The following is an 18871-nucleotide window of genomic DNA, read 5'->3' on the forward strand; positions in this document are numbered from 1 at the left end:
TTCCAGCCTGTTTTCCTTACCCAGAAGAAATTCAATTAACGGCGAGGACAGTGGAAAAAGATAACAAATAATTATCATCCTTCTTTTTACCTTTTTTTTTAAATCCATGTAGGCTTAGTCTCATCAAACCAGATTTCGAAGAAAGATGTCAGACTCTTAAGGAGCTTGTAAGTAACATCTCCAGCTGGTTTTACTGATTTTGTGTTAAAAGAATTGTGCTGTGCAATTTTATAACTGTAACGGGTCGTTTTTGCTAATTTATTGGAATGATACTCCATTTTTGCTTTACACATTTTTAAAGCTGTTATTTATGGTTTAAATATTTTCAACATCAGGGCTATGTTTATGTCTTTATTTTTGTAGACTAGCTTTGGTGTCTTAGCATAACATTGATAACACGCATTCCACTGGGTTTTTGCTTCTGGAAATGAAGTTTGAATGACTTAAAAACTAAACAAAAGAATAAAAATTTGATCAGGCACAGCATGAAAAAAGAAGAAACTTTTCTTGAAGAAGGCAAGATGCATAAAAATGAGAAAATAACAAAAACCAGATTCCTTGGGCTAAAGAGAAGACATCAAAACCAGTTGTACGTAAGTGTCATTGCCCCATGACACAAATAATCTGTTTTTAAAGATGCAACAAAAGTTACTGGCATGAGGAACTATTTCTATGTTTCATCATATCCTTTTGGATGTTTTCTTTATCAAGAGTGTATGCTACTGACATTGTTATGTGTAACATTAAGTATGAAATTTTTCATTGTCATAAACACCTTAAAATTACGCTTGTGCTTAAACTGGACTAAAATAGTGGAAGATTCATGTGGTCTTTCAGGCTTTCACCAGTTTATTTACAGAAGTAAAGACTTCAACCATATCCTTGCCAGTTCACATGCCAGGAAGCAATATGACTATAATTTTGATTACAGTGGCTGTGGTGTATCTTAAACACTATAAATCAGTGCGCTGACAGTTGAACAGTCCATATTACACTAGCTGAGACTTGCTCACAATCTTTATGCTGTTTTAAATTAATGTGCAATATTTCTTAATAAAGCTGTTGCCATTTTCCCAAGAAATGTCTACCAAGGAGAAATGGACAAAGTGGTTGCTGTGGTTAATAAATGAGTCTGTATTGTACATGCTGTAGGACAAGGGAGGGGAAGAAATAACACGTGTCAGGCAGGAATAAAGGGAGCACCCCAAATTTGCAATTCTGGTCCCATTGAAAACAGTGACTTGTTACACCTGTAGCTACTAGTGCTATCGTATCAAGTCACCTGTGAAATGTTTGCAGGCATTTGAGACTTAATCGGTGACACATACAAGATAAATAGGGAGAAATTTTGGGGATCCCTTAGTTTGAGAATCTGAATTTACCAAAGAATTTACTAAGACCAAGATAATTTTGCCAGATTAAGGAATGAAAACTGATGGCAAGGTGACTGCCTTGTAAGGTAATTATAGCAGCAAGTGTGGCAGAAAAATCGACTGGAAAACAACAAACAAACAAACAGACAAAAAACCAAGTCTTGGTCCCTTTTGAATTAGTGAGAATTTTGGAAGTACTTGTTTAAGATCTTACACAAAACAATTTCTGAGGTGAGTGGCAGCTGTGAAAAGACATAGGCACCTGTTAGATAAACTTGTTTGCAGAATAGTGATAGTTTATTTTCAAGAGATATGCTTTGATGGTAGGCATAATATAGGCATATATCCACTTTTTTTTTCTTTCAAAGGCTGTTACACTTTAGAATTTATGCCACATAAGTTTTAGAAATATCCCGTGTTGTGTAGGACCTTGTTCTACAGATAATTCTTTGGAATTCTCATAATAATTGAAGATTACCTAAATGGTATATTTTTTTTGTCTTTATATCTATCTGTACATTTCAGTGGGCAAACAGAATGTGATAGTATTGGCATACTGCTAGTTGCCAAATAAATTAATAATAGTAAACTAACCTTAAAAATGTATTTCATATATCGCAGGGGGTAAAGCTTTGAGGTGAAATCCGTGTTCCACTGTTGGTGGGACAGACAGCCAGTGAGTCAGCAGGATTTCTCACCACTTTAATTTCTGAACCTTTTGAAGGTCTATTTTTGATGCATGCTTGTTTACCTAGAAGCCTGAGGAAATGATAATGATAGTAAATAGCCTGGGCAGTATCTTGGAAATGTGTTTCTTTAGTGTGGCTGGTGCTATCTACTTGAGCAACATTACTTAGGAAAGATTAGCCATGTGCATGACGTCTGCATTATATTTTGTTTCACGATATGAGCAGGTTGGCTTTTTGATTTTATTTAGCGTTTTATCGAGTGAGACACGGCAAGGAATTATTATTTTGTTAGCTGCATTGGGAGAAAAGGAGGGAGGAAGAAAAAGCAATAGATTTAGAAACCAGTCTAAATATTTTATCCCTCCCCCTCCAAAGGAAGAAATGCATGCACATTTTATGAAGCCTGAATATGTTTGCTGGGAAATAAATGAATATTGTTTTACAGAGGGCACTTCTAGGCATTAATGTAAGTCATGCACTGAGTCATAGAAACTTGTCGCTGTTACGGCAGTGATTCTCAGAGAGAGGGAATATCACAAACAGGACAACTGCAATTATGTGGAGAGATTACCTCCCCTGCCCCCAGCTTTAGTTTATTTTCAAATAGGTGTTCTGTGTCTGCCTTAAACATTGACAGCTCGTCCCTGCCCTAAACGCAGTTTCCCTCTTCTTCTTCTGTGCACAAAGCACATCCTGTCTGCAGAGATACATTTCTCTGGAGGCTTTTGTTTTCTTTCTCCTTCCTTTCTGCTGAAGATGGACACATCTGGGACCAAAAGCTGGGACTGATCCTACTCCATGCCTCTGCACTGTTGAAGGTGACCTCAGGGCAAAACTGGATGGCGGAAGGTGAACATGACAGATTTCTGGTTTACAGGGCTGACAGCTGTTTCAGTTGGAGAATCTGAGTACCTAAAGCAGACAGATTTTGCACCACAGATAAGTTCACAGCTAAAACAATGTGGAGGTCCATGTATAGTTGGTGCAAAGAGAGAGTTTTGATTGGAATATTTAAACAAGGAGCTAACCTTTCCATTCACTATACAGATTTAGATTCCTGAAATACCCAATCAGTAGTTATACATGTCATCTCACTATCTTTCAGTTCTTTGCACAACTGGTTTCCATAGTTTGACTAGTATTGTCCCTAGACATGCCAAGTCAAGACCTCCCAAAGAACAAACATAAGACAAAAATTAAAAACCCAAGAAACTTGAACTTGTGCTTGCTTCATTCCTATGCAGTGATTTTTTTTTTTTTTCTGTAACTTTTCATTCGTAATCCTCTGTTTTGTCACTCTTGGAATTAACAAGATCTCTAAAGAGGGATTATGTGGAGTGCCTTGTAGCGGCAGGCCTCCAATCATGACAAGTATAGGAAGATTTTAAGAACAGGTTAAGTAAGTTTTATATGAGGGTGGATGTCATTTTCCATGCTCTTGGGCAAGGAGATGCCTTAGGTGACCTCCAAAACTCCTTCTCTCTGACTTCCTGTCCTGGTGTTGTTAAAAAACAAGTTTCTCTTTTAGTGAATTCTCCTGTCAGCTAAAGCTTCATCTTAGCTGCATTTTCCTGGAGAACCAGATACATGTTTTGGTAAACATAGCAATGGAATATTGATAAGCATGGATGGACATCTCGCGAGAGGGGCAACGAGAAACAGGTGACCAGGAAACTGACCAACTGTGTATAACATCCCATTCATGTGAATACTTCCTATAAAAGTGGGAGATCAGGAGGATCTTGTCCCTTTTTCCCCTTCTTATGGCTGACATTAGGAGAGGACCTTGCGAGTCGTCCCTGCGAACTGAGGCCTGGTGACAGACTGAATCCAGCTCCGGTTGGCTACAGAGTCCAATCCAGGACTTTGGGTGCTGGCTCTGCAGTTGCTGAGACTTTCAAGATTGGTTTTGTATATTTTGTATTATTTTCTCTATTCTTATTAGTAGCATTAGTAAAACATCTTTAATTTTTCCAACTCTCTTCTCTCTGTCCTTCCTTCCCTCCTGATTGCCTGTCCTTAGTGGGAAGGGGGAGAGGGAGGGGCAAAAGGGGAAGCGGGGGGAGAGGAGGTTAACAATACATCTGCCAGGGTTTGATTGTCACCCCGCAATCTAAACCCTCGACACTTCCACAATTCTGTGATTTATGAACATTTCTTTGTCCCTTCTGACTGGATATAAAGCTCCTGATTCTTTTCAGTTTGCTGTGATTACTAAGCAAATATAACCTAAAGTCACTTCTTGCAGGTCTGTGGTCTCTCAAGAGTGGTGGTAAAACTGACCATTGAGCTCTGGGATTTTACAGAGCACGGTATTTACTTGAGAGAAGCGCAAACAGAAGAAAAATATAAATGATTTAAACAAAAGTAGCTTACTGGAAGTTACCCAGTGGCTACTTGAGGACTTCACTAGTAAAGAAAAAAATTAATCAGTTTTTAGTTCTGTACTGGAGCATTTTCAGCTGCTCTTGAGTGAGCCTCAACCAAGTTGTTGTGTCTACATGGCACCAAGCAGAGCTGTGTGAAGATATTAATCTGGTATGAGAATCATCCGTGTTAGCCAGGTGTAACGCTTGAGCTAATAAGCATTCCTCTCTTTTTTATTTCTACCTGGTGACAGATTTATACAGGATTGTGCTGTCCAGCTCTGGATCTTAAGATACCTTCTTATTTTGGGGTTTCAGACTTATTGATTCTAAACAACAGTATATATCATTTTACAGTGGTGCGAAAAGGAACTTCTAGATTTATTTGTTTTACCTATGATGTATGTCAGTTACCTTGTCATGTTTCCAGGCTCCCAAAGACTATGACGATTCATTATGTTTAGGCAACAAATCTACTTCAAAAGACCACAGCATCAGACATACTAATATTTACAGGTCCGCACTTCCAAGACTCATATTTGTCCCTATGATGTAAATAATTTTCACACATAAAGGTTGTTTTGATGAGAACATAACTTAACTTTAGGAAAAAATCAGTGTATTTTTTGGAAGACACAACCTGGAGTTTAATTCATTTTTTTAAGAAGAGGACGGCTGTTGGTCTGGAATTATTTGTGTGTTCACACTTAGAGCAGATAAATATTTTTCTGGTTTAAGCAGATCAACACATGAAAGTCTGTTGGAATTTTGTTTCTAAATAAGCAGTTTTTGTCTTGTTTGTAATAAACCTCCTGCAACACACTGGACTATTTTTTAAAGAATATCATTAATCACTATGGAGCCAAATTACCAGTTTGGAATAATTGCCAATTACTCTTTCTATAAAGAAACTAGACACCAAATGATTAGGGAATACTATCTCCATAATTCTGAGAAGTGCTTGTAATTCGTAAACTCTGTGTATAGCACAATCAGTCCATTTTCAGAGGAAATGACCTTGTACCACTGGTAAAACAAATTTGCATCTAAAAGATTACATTACAGAAGCAGAATTGTAACAGTCCTCATGCATAAAAGAATAGGTCTCTACAGGTTGTACTGATATCTGCCTTGGCGTTTTCCGAGATTTGTAATTGACTGTTAGCACCAGACCATTGCAATGATCTTTCTGCCAAAATGAACATCTGCTGACGTGTGAGCTGCATGAAAACCATCTCTGTGAAACTCTCTGCGTGTAAGACCTCTAGTTCTGTTGCCGTTTTAATGCACAGCGGATTCAGTCCTTGCCTTGCACCCAGTGTTCAGTGAAGACAACATACTGCAGTCCACACAATCGCTACTCGCGTCTTTGGCTGCAGCTTCCCGAGTGGGGTGTATCTCTAGCAAATGAAGCAACCTTGCCCCTCTGTGCCTGCCAAAACTTACCCAAGGATTTGTAAACACTTGGGCAGTTGTCCCACCTGCAATTCCTTGTGTCAACTGTTCTCTGCTAGCTGTACCGAATTTAGGTAGTTTAAAAATACCTTGGGAGTGCCTGTGTCAGCTGCAGGCATACCTTCAGATTCTAAAACATTTCCTTTAAAAGCTGGCTATGTTAATTGAAGGATCTATTGTGCATGCATACAAATTTGGGGGCCAATTCTTACTACACCAGCAGTTAGTGGCTGTGGCCCAGGTACCTGCAGTCTGCTTTTGGTCAGCCACTTAATTTGCTGGTTTAACTGATAGTATTAGAAATCCTAAAGGGACATTAGAGCTCTACTTTTAAAAGCAGCAGTTTGTAGTCCTGCTGCTTTACACCTTGCTGTCTATCCCTTCTTCTTTTATGTTTCTGAGATGTCCTGAAATCCCATAAAAAGGCCACACTTACAGACTTTCATGGTTGTACTGATTGATCTGCATTGGTAGAAGTACAGGGGTTTGTAGCCAGACGGAAGGTTGGAGTGCTAGGCTGGGTACTGCAACAGATTTACATGTTTTGATCCTGCCTCAGAAACATTTCAGGAAAGGAGCAAGGTAGAACTGAGCTCTAGCGCTGCTATTTTACACTGATGCAGGCCAAGAATGTGATTTATGTTTACCTTTATATTGTGCTAGGAGGAGTGCCAGACCACAGTATCAGAGAGCCATAAGCATCTCTTTTAATCCCATCCTGCTGACCTTCAGCGTCCCCTCTGATTTTTTTCCTCAGTGAAGCGGGAATGAACTCTCTGTGGAGCCACATTTTAAACCGTTGTACTTTCTCCTCACAGTCAAACCTGCGCTAGCTGATCCATTCGTGAAGTGCAGTCTTAGTTCGACTTATGTGCCAGGAAAAATTTCCTGATGCAATTATCACGTTTTCACATTTCATATAGTTTCCATCCTGAACAAAAGTCTTGCTTTTCAGTTTAATCTTTCCCTGTCTTCATGTTTGTTATTTTTGAGGATCCAAAGTGTGTCTGCTTTTTGTTGTTGTTCTGTTTTTCCTAAAGAAAGGGTTGTCAGCTCTGTATATACTAGCAAAACTAAGTCTGATGCTGCCAGCAGGAAGCAAGAAGGCGAATTGAAAGGTACCTGTTAAGTCTGGGTGATCGCTATGAGTTGATTTTTCTTGTTGAAATTTTACGATGGTATTTCATGTTGGCATTTGTTGAGATCTGCATTTATCCTGTGCTCCTTCTGCCCAGTTTGCAGAAAGCATACAGGGTCAGGTGTTTTATTGCAGTGTGGTCGTGTCGTTTTAAAAAGCATTAAAGCTCCCTAGTCTCTCACAAGTGTCTCCTTCTCATCCTCCAAGTGCTTCCACCCTTGTTGTTAGTGCTGGAGATGTCTGTAGTGCGCTGCGTAGTGCTTCCAAAATCCAGTATCATCGGTCAATTGGCGACTGCTTAAAAAAAGTGGCATTTTTATACTGCTTCTGGCTTTCCATAAACACATTTTCAGAGACACCTGAAATGTGCACCCTGGCCTCAAGGAATAGCATAAATAGGAGCTATAGAGTCTTTGTTGTGATACTGATTTTGAAAGGAAAAATATAATCAAAAGGGAAAATACAAAGAAATACTAAATAAAAAGGATATTTTTCGTAAAGCATGTGTGTTTATACATATCCCTGTCTCCAGTGAATGAGGAAGAGTTGTTGGGTTTCCTGATCACAGGTGTGTAGTCATGTTGGTGTGGGAATGCATCACATATTTATGTGCACTTGAAATACAGGAAAAAACTTGCTTTTCACTTCAGTGGTAGAAAAATAGTTATTGACCACAGAGTGAGTGAGACTTTGGATGGTAATAGAAATCTATAATACTGAAAGATAAAGATAGGTCAAAAAGATATTTATGAGATACAGGATGAGAATAGGCTTTCAAAAAAGCATGTAATTATTTTTTCTTTCTAATTTCAAACTCTATCTTGATACATCTGATAATCCTTTTTGGCACACATTTGAACCATTCATGCACCTCTATCACTTCGAAAATCTGATCTGAAGCTAAAATCAAATAGGTTTGTTAAAAACAGAAGAGTTTTGTAATTCTGCTTAGCAATGACGAAATGTCTACTCCGAAGGCAATTTGCGAACAGTGAAAAACTTTAAACACTCCTTGCCTTCCCTTTCCTGGTAATTTTAGCAAGGCTGGCTTAAGGAACAAGTGAAGACGTTGGTGTGAAGTTCGAGTCTGAGAGGGTTGTCAAACTCATGGCAACAGTTGGGAGTGAGAAGAATCCATCAGGAAGGAGCTGTGGCTCTTTCTGGTTGATGCACAGAGGATGGAGCCTGAGCCCTGTCCTTGCTGCTTTGTTGTCTGCCCCGCTCTCCACCAAGCTCCTCCTGTGCTGTTCGGGGTGGAAGCTCTGCAGATGTTGGACAGTCCCAGCAGCTGGAGAGGAGAGATGGGAAGTCATGATGTAGATTGGCCATGTCACCTCCTATGGAAGAAGTGACAGAGAGGCAAATATGGAGGCGAATGCAGGTTGCAGATACACTGACAATAATGCTATGGAGGGGGTGCTTCCGCAGTTTCAGCAGTGAGAGAACAAGACTGCTGTAAAATTAAAGAATGAGGGAAATTAATTTTTCTAGTACAAAGACTTTGGATTTCTGTGGAGTGGACTTCTGCAAGGGAGTGACTGCAGATTGTGACCTAGGCTTGTGTCGGCTTCCTAAGTACATCTGTTTTTGCCACTGTTGAAGATGGACCAAAGAGGTGTTGGATCACCTGTAGCAAATGAGGCACAGACTCTCTTTAAGGTGTGAAGAGAGACATTTATTACAAATTCAGGCTTGCATTGATACTTGCTATGATGCTTGCTCAAGCATTTGCTGGTTTGCTAAGTTAGGCATTACATAAGCGATATATTTTTGTGTTCCCAACAAATTTGCTGCCATAAAAGCATTTTTTGGTCTATCACAAGCTAATCCACTATCCTTGATGTGTCAGTTAGTGTACAGTCCTTGCTTCTTGTATTTTTCCACCAAGACTTGTTCTCACACTGTCAACTCTTGTAGTTTCTCACAATCCCGACATCACAATCATCCATTGTTCTGACCCTGTAAGCCGTCTTCTGTGGTCTTATGTAGCTCTGTGCATTGCTAAGTAAATATGAGCAATATCTTCTATGCAATTAGTTTCACTGAAAAAGAGGAAACTGAGCTACAGATAAGCTATTGTTTGAAATTCAGACTAGATCAGCTTTATTGATCTAGGTAAAACGTGATGATTTAGAACACAATTCACTTAGCGCTCTTTCAGATTCTCAGTGAATGACTTGAAGCAGTTCTGACTTTATTGCTAGTTTCTAAAATATTATTAGAGACAGCATAATGGCTAGAAAGCTTTCCTCATGTGTTTTCTGTCTCTTTTTTTTTTTTTTTTAATTAATTACAAAATTCTGAAGCTTCAGACTTATGTGTGATTTCAGGGTTGTGAGGTTGTTTATAAAGTTTTTCTGGAAATGTGTTTGCTGAGTATTTGTACTGGTGGGTATAGTGTGATGGACCACAAAGACAAAAAGGGTACAGGTACTATTGTTTCAATTTTTTTAGAAATTTCATTGTAGGTTTTTTCTTTTTACAAACCTGTTTGTATCATGCAAAATCCCGTCTAAACTTTAGAGCCTAAAGTACCCAAAATAGATAGAAGGCTTGACTTAGGATGTAGAGAGGTATATGCAGGGGAGTACAAATGCACGTAATATCTTTTTACAATGTAAAATGATAACTCTGGATCCATAGATTAGATGTGCTTTATTTTCTGAAGCTGTTACTTTCTTCTGTCATAGAAATCATAAATGGATGTTCAGTTGAACAATTAAAGAATAACATTTTCTTTTTCACCATCTTGTGTCAATGCTGTGCTGGCTCTCTTGGAATTATGTCATAATTGATATTTTTCCTTGTCCTATCCATATTTTACGTATTAAAAATGATGTTAGAGAGAGAAATGTGTTCAGTGAGTAGTCAGAACTGTGGAACAAGTCACTGGAATGAAGAAGGGAAGAAAACGAGATAAATGAACTAGACAGATGCCATTTTAAAATCTATTAAATACAGATGCAGCTGTGATGAAACCAAAAGCAAAAGTATTTCTCTCACATGAGGGTTATCTTAACATTAATTAACTACTTGCTTGTGGCCTAACATTCCTGACAGATGTAAAAAATGTGCCTGCAGTGCATCGTAATGAAGTAACCATATAAAAGAAAGCTGCCAGACAGATGCCCTACTAAAAAAGAGAAGCATGCAGGACTAAAAGGGTTAAGGGTTCACAGTCTGCTTGTGTAACTGAAGTTCTTGTGCATCTGACTACAAGTGTAAAAGGTTGAGGAATGGTCACCAGTTCCCTTCACTGGCATTCACACTTAATCTACCTTAGTAAGGCACACACTACTCCTGCATACTACAAATGATACTGTGTCTAATTCTGGAATCAGCCACTGCATCTGTGCATTGCGTCCCCTATGGACTGCATGACTTTTTGGCTTGAGAACATTATGCCATGTGCATACGTAAGGTCAATCGGCTTGGGTTTGCTATATTACAGATTCACAGGATGTCAGGGGTTGGAAGGGACCTGGAAAGCTCATCCAGTGCAATCCCCCCATGGAGCAGGAACACCCAGCTGAGGTTCCACAGGAAGGTGTCCAGGCGGGTTTGAATGTCTGCAGAGAAGGAGACTCCACAACCTCCCTGGGCAGCCTGGGCCAGGCTCTGACACCCTCACCATGAAGAAGTTTCTTCCCATGTTTAAGTGGAACATTTTGTGTTCCAGTTTGTACCCATTGCCCCTTGTCCTACCACGGGTTGTCACTGAGAAGAGCCTGGCTCCATCCTCATGACACTCACCCTTTATATATCTGTAAACATGAATGGCGTCGCCCCTCAGTCTCCTCCAGCTCCAGAGCCCCAGCTCCCTCAGCCTTTCCTCACACGGGAGATGCTCCACTCCCTTCAGCATCTTGGTGGCTGCACTGGACTCTCTCATACAGTGTTGCATGAAAAAAGCCTTGCTAGCACTGGGAGGATCCTGAAGGGCTTTCTGTAGGGGTGACTGCATCCTACAGACTGGAGCATGAGCTTGCACTACTGGGTCTGAGCTGACTTGGCTGAACTTGTGTGAGCAACCATCTTACTGAGCTCCTAAGGTACCTGGGCTTGTAATTTGCTGCAAGAAAATGAGTAATATTTGCAGTTAGAACTATACAAAATACCTCTCTGTTGCTTCTAGGTCCAAGCCAACTTTTTAAAATAAGTGGTTGAATTAAGGAAAATCTGCCTTAGTGAAAATGTGATTGTTTTTTTTGAAAGGAATGTACAAGAACCGCCCATAGTTTGCCAGGAGATGTTATAACTGCCTATAGTGCACTGTAATGAGCTGATTTGAAGCTCTTATTCTTCCACATGTAGCCTTATGTGTGCGAGTATTGTGCTTTCTAAACCCTGGTGCAGTTAAGTATATTGTTTCTGTAATTCCTGAACATCTGAAACAGGATCTGATAATAGCTCGAGTCTGCTGGCTTTTGTGCCAAGCTTACTGCAGAAGGAGATGCTGGGGAATTAGATCTGCATGAGAGGGACTGTTTTGTTGGGTTTCATGTTCTGTTGGCACTTGGAGATAAGCTGCTGTGCAATTTTATTTTTGCTCGAATGGCTGCTCAGAATCTAAGGTAGAAGTCCCTTCTTTGTATGACATGCTTCCAGATAATGGCTGAATTTTCTCCATCTCTAAAAGTGGAGAGATGAAAGATGAATGACAAAATGGTGATAATACAATTTGTTCCCATTCTGTATATTTGTCTTAAAAAATGAAGCTCAGAGAAGTAGAATATCTCTTCTTTCTATGGGGAAACCTGAAAGCTTTTACCTACTGTTTACTGTCATGCTGCCTTGTGTTGAAAGACTGGCTGTATCCTAAATCAAGATTCAATTCTTAAGTGATGTAAGAAAAACAAGGACTTAATTAAAAGTCTTATGACATCTGGACCTCTATTTGAACTTTTTGGATTTCCAGTGCTGCCTTTTCGTCCTGGTGTACCCAGAAACTCTCAAATCTCAGGTGTGAGATTTTTGCTTGCAGTGTATCACAGTATCACAGTATGTTTGGGATTGGAAGGGACCTCAAAAGATCATCTAGTCCAATCCCCCGTGTTGGAGCAGGAACGCCTAGGTGAGGTCGCACAGGAATGTGTCCAGGTGGGCTTTGAATGTCTCCAGGGAAGGAGACTCCACAACCTCCCTGGGCAGCCCGTTCCAGTGCTCTGTTACCCTCACTGAGAAGAAGTTCTTTCTCAAATTTAAGTGGAACCTCTTGTGTTCCAGCTTGATCCCATTGCCCCTTGTCCTATCATTGTTTGCCACTGAGAAGAGCCTGACTCCATCCTCGTGGCACTCACCCTCTATATATTTATAAACATTAATAAGGTCACCCCTCAGTCTCCTCTTCTCCAAACTAAAGAGCCCCAGCTCCCTCAGCCTTTCTTCATAAGGGAGGTGCTCCACTCCCTTAATCATCTTTGTTGCCCTACGCTGGACCCTCTCCAGCAGTTCCCTGTCCTTCTTGAACTGAGGGGCCCAGAACTGGACACAATATTCCAGATGGGGTCTCACCAGGGCGGAGTAGAGGGGAAGGAGGACCTCTCTCGATCTACTGACCACCCCCCTTGTAATACACCCAAGGATGCCATTAGCCTTCCTGGCCACAAGGGCACAGTGCTGGCTCATGGTCATCCTGTTGTCCACCAAGACCCCCAGGTCCCTTTCCCCTACACTGCTCTCTAATAGGTCATTCCCCAACTTATACTGGAACCTGGGGTTGTTCCTGCCCAGATGCAGGACTCTACACTTTCCCTTGTTAAATTTCATCAGGTTATTCCCCACCCAACTCTCCAGCCTGTCCAGGTCCCGCTGGATGGCAGCACAGCTTCCAGTGTCAGCCACTCCTCCCAGCTTAGTGTCATCAGCAAACTTGCTGATGGTACACTCAATTCCCTCGTCTAAATCGTTAATGAATATATTGAATAATATTGGCCCCAGTACTGACCCCTGAGGCACTCCACTAGATACTGGCCTCCAACTGGACTCCGCACCATTGACCACCACTCTCTGTGTTACTCCTATGTAATTGCATACTAATTGAAGAATATAGTGAAAGATATGCTGACTTAAAAACCAATCTTCATTAACCAGTTCTCACCTGTCTACTGAAATCTTGCTTTTAAGGTATGTGATTCTTTTGTAGCCCTATCAGGCATGAAGTGAATGAAAACCGTGAGTGACTTGCTTGCTTTGCGATGCAGTCTTCCAAATAAAGGAACACGTTTCTGGAATCTGTATATGAATGAGAGGAAATGTCAAGTATGTAAAGAACTGTATGTTTTCTTCCTGGTGTACATGCATCTAAACCACGTGTCGAATTAAAAAACATTACAGCAAAATATTAATTTATTTTTTATTTTAATGAAATTTTGCGCTACATCTTGCTATTACTAGAAAAACATTACCTAAAAGAAAAACAAAAGTTTTCTATGTCAGCATTTTATTGGGAAATCATCAGGCAAAGTTATCTAAACAAAGTATATGAAATCGACGTCTGCCTGACTGAAGAGGGCAGTGGTGCCTAATGTGACAGAATCTCCTCATTTTCCACCAAGTACATTTTATTTCTCACTAGATTTCCTCTGATGGATAACCTGAAAGTCTTCTATTACTCTTTTAGAAATGCTTTATGCAATTACACTTTAGAAAATGGTACTTCTGTACATTAGCTTGTAGGAAATATCAGAGTTTGAACCACTGATGCACCAGTGTTCCTGAGATTGCAAAGTCTGCCTCAGGTGATCAGAAATACTTCTTTGAAACCTTCCTGATTTTTTTTTTTTTGTAATTCTACAACAGTTTTATACTTCTGCTTTTATTTCTGTAGAACATTTCTCAACATGTAGATCTTTAGTAATTTGAGAGTAAGTCAAATCAATTTAAGTAATTTTAGGCACACAGCATATGAAAGTTGGTGATTTTGTGCCTTTATGTTTCTGGGATATCCAAACATAACTGTCTTATCAGATCTGAAAATCTTGTTCTCTTAATGTCTTTCAAAGTTAATACTTAAAAAATGTAGGTATTCAGAATCATGAGTCAGTTCTGAAAATCATAACCAGAAAGAATGAAATATGGAAGGAAAGTGTTTTTTCTCCCTGGAAGAGTACTTAAAATGAGCAGCTCACCTGTTGGTATAAAAAAACCCGAATGAATCAGTAAGAGCAATGGAAAACATTCTCCTAGGATGATTCTTCTGCCAACATTTTGTGCTCACCACCTTTGTGTACCAGACAATTTGCTAGAGCTCCTCAGATATTCATGGAATTAATTAAAATGTTTTTTCTTTGGGTTTTTTTGGAAGTCTTTCAATATATTTGCTTCTTTTGACCTAAGTGATGCATTTTAACTGTAGTACTAATGAGGTGAAGGCATAATATTCTAATTCAATTTGGGAAAGGTTTTTGTCATGTGAGCCAAGTTGCCAACTTGTTTGGAGTTCCTATGATTAAAGCCTGTATCTTAGCTGAAGTTCTGTTTAGCCAGTTGATTATGTTTTCAAACAGCTAGCCAAACAGGCAAAAAAGCCCTGCAAAGAGATCAGACTAAAACTATTGATGTCTCCATGAAACATTTTTAGTTAGCTGACCTTATAATTAGCTGAATGCATGGATTTTGACGGAGTTACTGGTCTTTGACTTTTAATTTTGCATTGCATTGTTTTATTTTTTTCCTGATGTAAGTGAAATAACCTAAGCTGAGAGTGTGAAAGAATACATTTCGCTGTGGAATTGCATGCTTTTCCTCTTGTAGGTTTGCCTGATGATGGCAGGAGAGATCAAACTCGGGTTGTTCATCGGGAAGGTGAAAACAGAGATGTTTCCTGTAGCTGCCATGTGGTAGTTTTTAATCTGAAGCTCTGAAGGTTGTGAAAGGTAATTTCCTGGCCTTTCTGCAGTTTTCTTGGGAGGTGAGTAGCTAAATTCCCATGCTTTTTGACAGAAGAGATGTCTTTCCACGCAGCAAAATAATTGAGAAAGGATTGTTGAAATACATGTATTTTGGGGTTTTCTTGTATACAGAATCTGAAACTTAAAGTACCGTTCCAAAATCCTGACGTCAAATCATCTGAGTACAATGGGGTAATTTTTGTGATTTTATTTGAATTACCAATTCAGATGATTAATGCTTTAACAATTCATGATTTTGAAGTAATATAACACTTATACTGTCATACAAGAGCTTTAGTTTTGTTTGGTTTACAGCTGGGTTTTTTTTGTTTGTGATGGACAGTGTACGTGTTCGGCGCACAGAGGAATGGAATGGTTATTAAAGAGTAGGATCACTAAGAAAACTGGATGTATTAATACATAACTCAGAAACATTACATTCAGACCACCTGTAATGAGCATTTCTTTGAACTGTGTTACTGTGTTCTTTTTTGGGGGGAATGTGGGGAAAGTGAGAACAAGTGACTCAATGCTTACGGCAAAGAGTGCATAGCACTTTAAGTCTCTACTCTGATAATACAGTCCTGATTAAGCACCATGCCTTTCAGGAAAGTTTCTGTGTTACTGAAACAGGATTTCACTTCACTATTTAGTAAGGGAGGCCACGGTTGTAACAGCAGCTTCATCACAATGATGGCAGCTAATAACTTGGGATTGAGAAAATGAAAAAGTTCAGTTATTTATTCAAACTTAAAAATTATTTCCTTGAGAAAGGGAACACAAAAATCTTACGGAAAGGAGTTGTAGCGTGTCTTCATCGTCAGACAAGGTTTTTTTGTGTATGTGTGTGGGTTTTTTTTTTTTTGCTTTTTGTTCGTTTGGCTTTGGTTTGTTTTTCAGATGTATTAATATGCTACTTCCAGTCCCCCAGCCCCCCGTCCTTGTGTGTAATCATTTTTGCAATGGGAGAATGTTATTTGTATTCTTCCAGGGTCCGTACTATTCCACTGTACCTTCTCCTTATGCTATGAGACTGACAATTTTTTCATCAGTTCTTGGTAGCGTCTGTAGGGATAAATCTGTGTGTAGTGCTTATCTTCATCCTCTTCCTTGCCAGAACTGTGTTGGCTTGTTTAAGCTGCCATAAGGTGCCGAAGCCCAAATTTAACCCAATAATGTTTAATGGAACGGTACAAAAAAGCACTTAAAGTGCTTTGCTGTTGCACTTGATCCTTAGGAGGTCTGAGCCAAGTAGAAAGAAGGTGTGCAAATGGGTTTTGCTTGCCTCGGTTCTGACCTGTTTAGCTGCTCTTGCACAGAATAGAATAGAAAATTATAATAGAATAGAGCATTTTAGTTGGAAGGGACCTGCAGTGATCATCTGGTCCATCTACCTGGTCACCTCAGGGCTGACCAAAAGTTAACGCGCATTATTAAGGGTATTGTCAAATGCCTCTTAAATATCGACAGGCTTGGGGCTTTGACCACCTCTCTAGGAAACCTGTTCCAGTGTGTGACCACCCTCTTGGTAATGAAATGCTTCCTAATGCCCAGTTTGAACCTCCCTGGTGCAGTTTTGAACCATTCCCACACGTCCTATCGCTGGATACCCGGGAGAAGAGCTCAGCACCCCTCTCTCCACTTGCCTCCTCAGGAACCTGCAGAGAGCAATGGGGTCACCCCTCAGCCTCCTTTTCTCCAACCTAGACAAACACAAAGTCCTCAGCCTCTCCTCACAGGACAAGCCTTCCAGCCCTGTCACCAGCTTTGTTGCCCTTCTCTGAACACATTGCAGGATCTTCATATCCTTTGTAAAAGTTGGAGCCCAGAACTGCACACACTACTGCCAACGAAGCCACGCAAACACTGAACACAGCGGGTCAGTCCCCTCTTTTGACCGGAGTCATGCTGGGTTTGATGCCCCCCAGATGGGGTTTGCCCTCTTGGGTGCCAGGGCTCACACTGCTGTCATCCAGCACCCCAGACCCCTTTCTGCAGGGGTCCACTCCTCTCCCACCTTATACTGCTGCCCAGAGTTACTCCATCCCAGGTAAAGAATCTGGCTTTTTGACTTGTTAAATTTCATCCCACTAATGATAGCCCACCGCTCCAATCAATCTGGATCCCTCTGTAAGGCCCCTCAAGAAAGTCAACAGCACCTCCCAGTTTGGTATCATTGGCAAAGCTGGTAATGGTACATTTAATTCCTGCATCCATATTATCGATAAATACATTGAACTGGCTCTAGGATTGAGCCCTGAGGAACACTGGGGACTGATTCAGGTTCAGATTTCTCCAGGTTTAGAACAGGATAAGATTATTTCCTCAGTTTCTGAAGAAATCATACTGGCACATCAGATGCTGATAGGACCAGCCTTGCATATTTAATAATAATAATAAAAAATCCTTGAACTTAAATTGTAGCAACTCCAGTGTTTTGTTTTGGAGAATTTGAACCCAGATAAATCCGTATGACAGTCGCTGAGTACTGAAAAGTTTTGTTAAGGTTTTGTTTGTTTCCTCCTTTCTTTTTTATCCTTCCTCTATACAGACTCTCAGCAATGTTATTCTTGGTCACCGACTGCTGCTTTATGGGCTTTCAAAATGGCTCATAGTGCTTCTTACTCATATAATAACTTTTCTTTATACTTTGTTTGGCCTTTTTCTATCGTCTGTGAAATGCTTTTTGATAACCTATTGGCTGCACTAGGACACTCAGCGATGCCACTGCCTCCAAAATGATCTATATCTTTACAAGTGAGCCTACAGTTGAATACTTTATTGATTTGTAGGAAACCAAGTCTATCAATAAGGCAGAGGATCCCTTTTGAAGTGTGAAAGCTTTCAAAGACATGAAGCTTGGTAGCAAACATTGGAGGGAGTTAGAGCTTCCTCTTGCATGGTGTTGAGTGCCATAAATGCCCATGGAAAGCACTGGGAGATCAGGTTCTGTGCTTTGAAAACATCTCAGTGTCTTGGAGGACTGAGCCTTCCCTCAACATGTACAAGCATTGTTTTTCATTGCACACAATTTCTATAGCTCCAACCTGTACATCTAATGAGAGGATTACATCAAATTGTTTCTATGATGGATAGGAAATATATGCTGCTAATGGACTCCAGGAGCAAAAATTTTCCCTACTGATTATTTCTTAATCTCTGCAACTAAGATAATCTGTTCAGGAAGCAGCCAATAACGTAAAAATGCATACAGAAGAAAAGTGATCACAATCAGTTCAAAAGAAACCTTTTGCCTATCCCAGAAAACTTACCAAGAAATATATGGCTGACTGACTCGTGCATCTAGTTCTGCAATGAGTGTGAGATGTGTAAAAGCAGGTGATAGTTGAGATTTTAAGTAGTAACTCATCATATCCTTTTTAAAATCTCTGCTACTTCTTAAGCAAGGAATCAAATGTTAGTCTGTATCTTCATGGAGTTTGTTGATTCTCATTCAGCGGCTTAGTCTTCTTCTGAAACCTCTGAGCCTCTGTAACATTTTTCCTCAGAAAATGAAACTTGAGGTATCCAAGAAGAAAATATAAGGATTTGTATGCATTTGCAGGGAAAGGTCTGTAGTTGTGTATTACATTTTACTGCTAACTCATATGAAAAGTTGATTGGTTCTTGAATGTCTTTTTAGGTGCAGAAGATTCATCTAATGGCTAATCTCTAAATCTGAGTTTACTTTCTTTTTGAGAATATCAATAAGTGATGCATTATGTTTTATCTCTTAGTTACTTGAATCAAAAGCTTGCTAATTTTAGTATGAAAATTGAATTTTCCATAGTAAGATTTAATGGAAAGCAAGGCCTGTACAGTAATCATGTCAATAGGCAGGAAGGAGGATGTGTGAGAGGGTGCCTTCCTTTATTTCTTATATACATTTTCAGCACAACTATAATGGCTCTTGGCTTTTTTCTTTACTACAGTAAAAACAAGAATGTGAGAGTAAAGT

This window comes from Patagioenas fasciata, chromosome Z (assembly GCF_037038585.1).
Source record: "Patagioenas fasciata isolate bPatFas1 chromosome Z, bPatFas1.hap1, whole genome shotgun sequence".
Lineage (NCBI taxonomy): Eukaryota > Metazoa > Chordata > Aves > Columbiformes > Columbidae > Patagioenas > Patagioenas fasciata.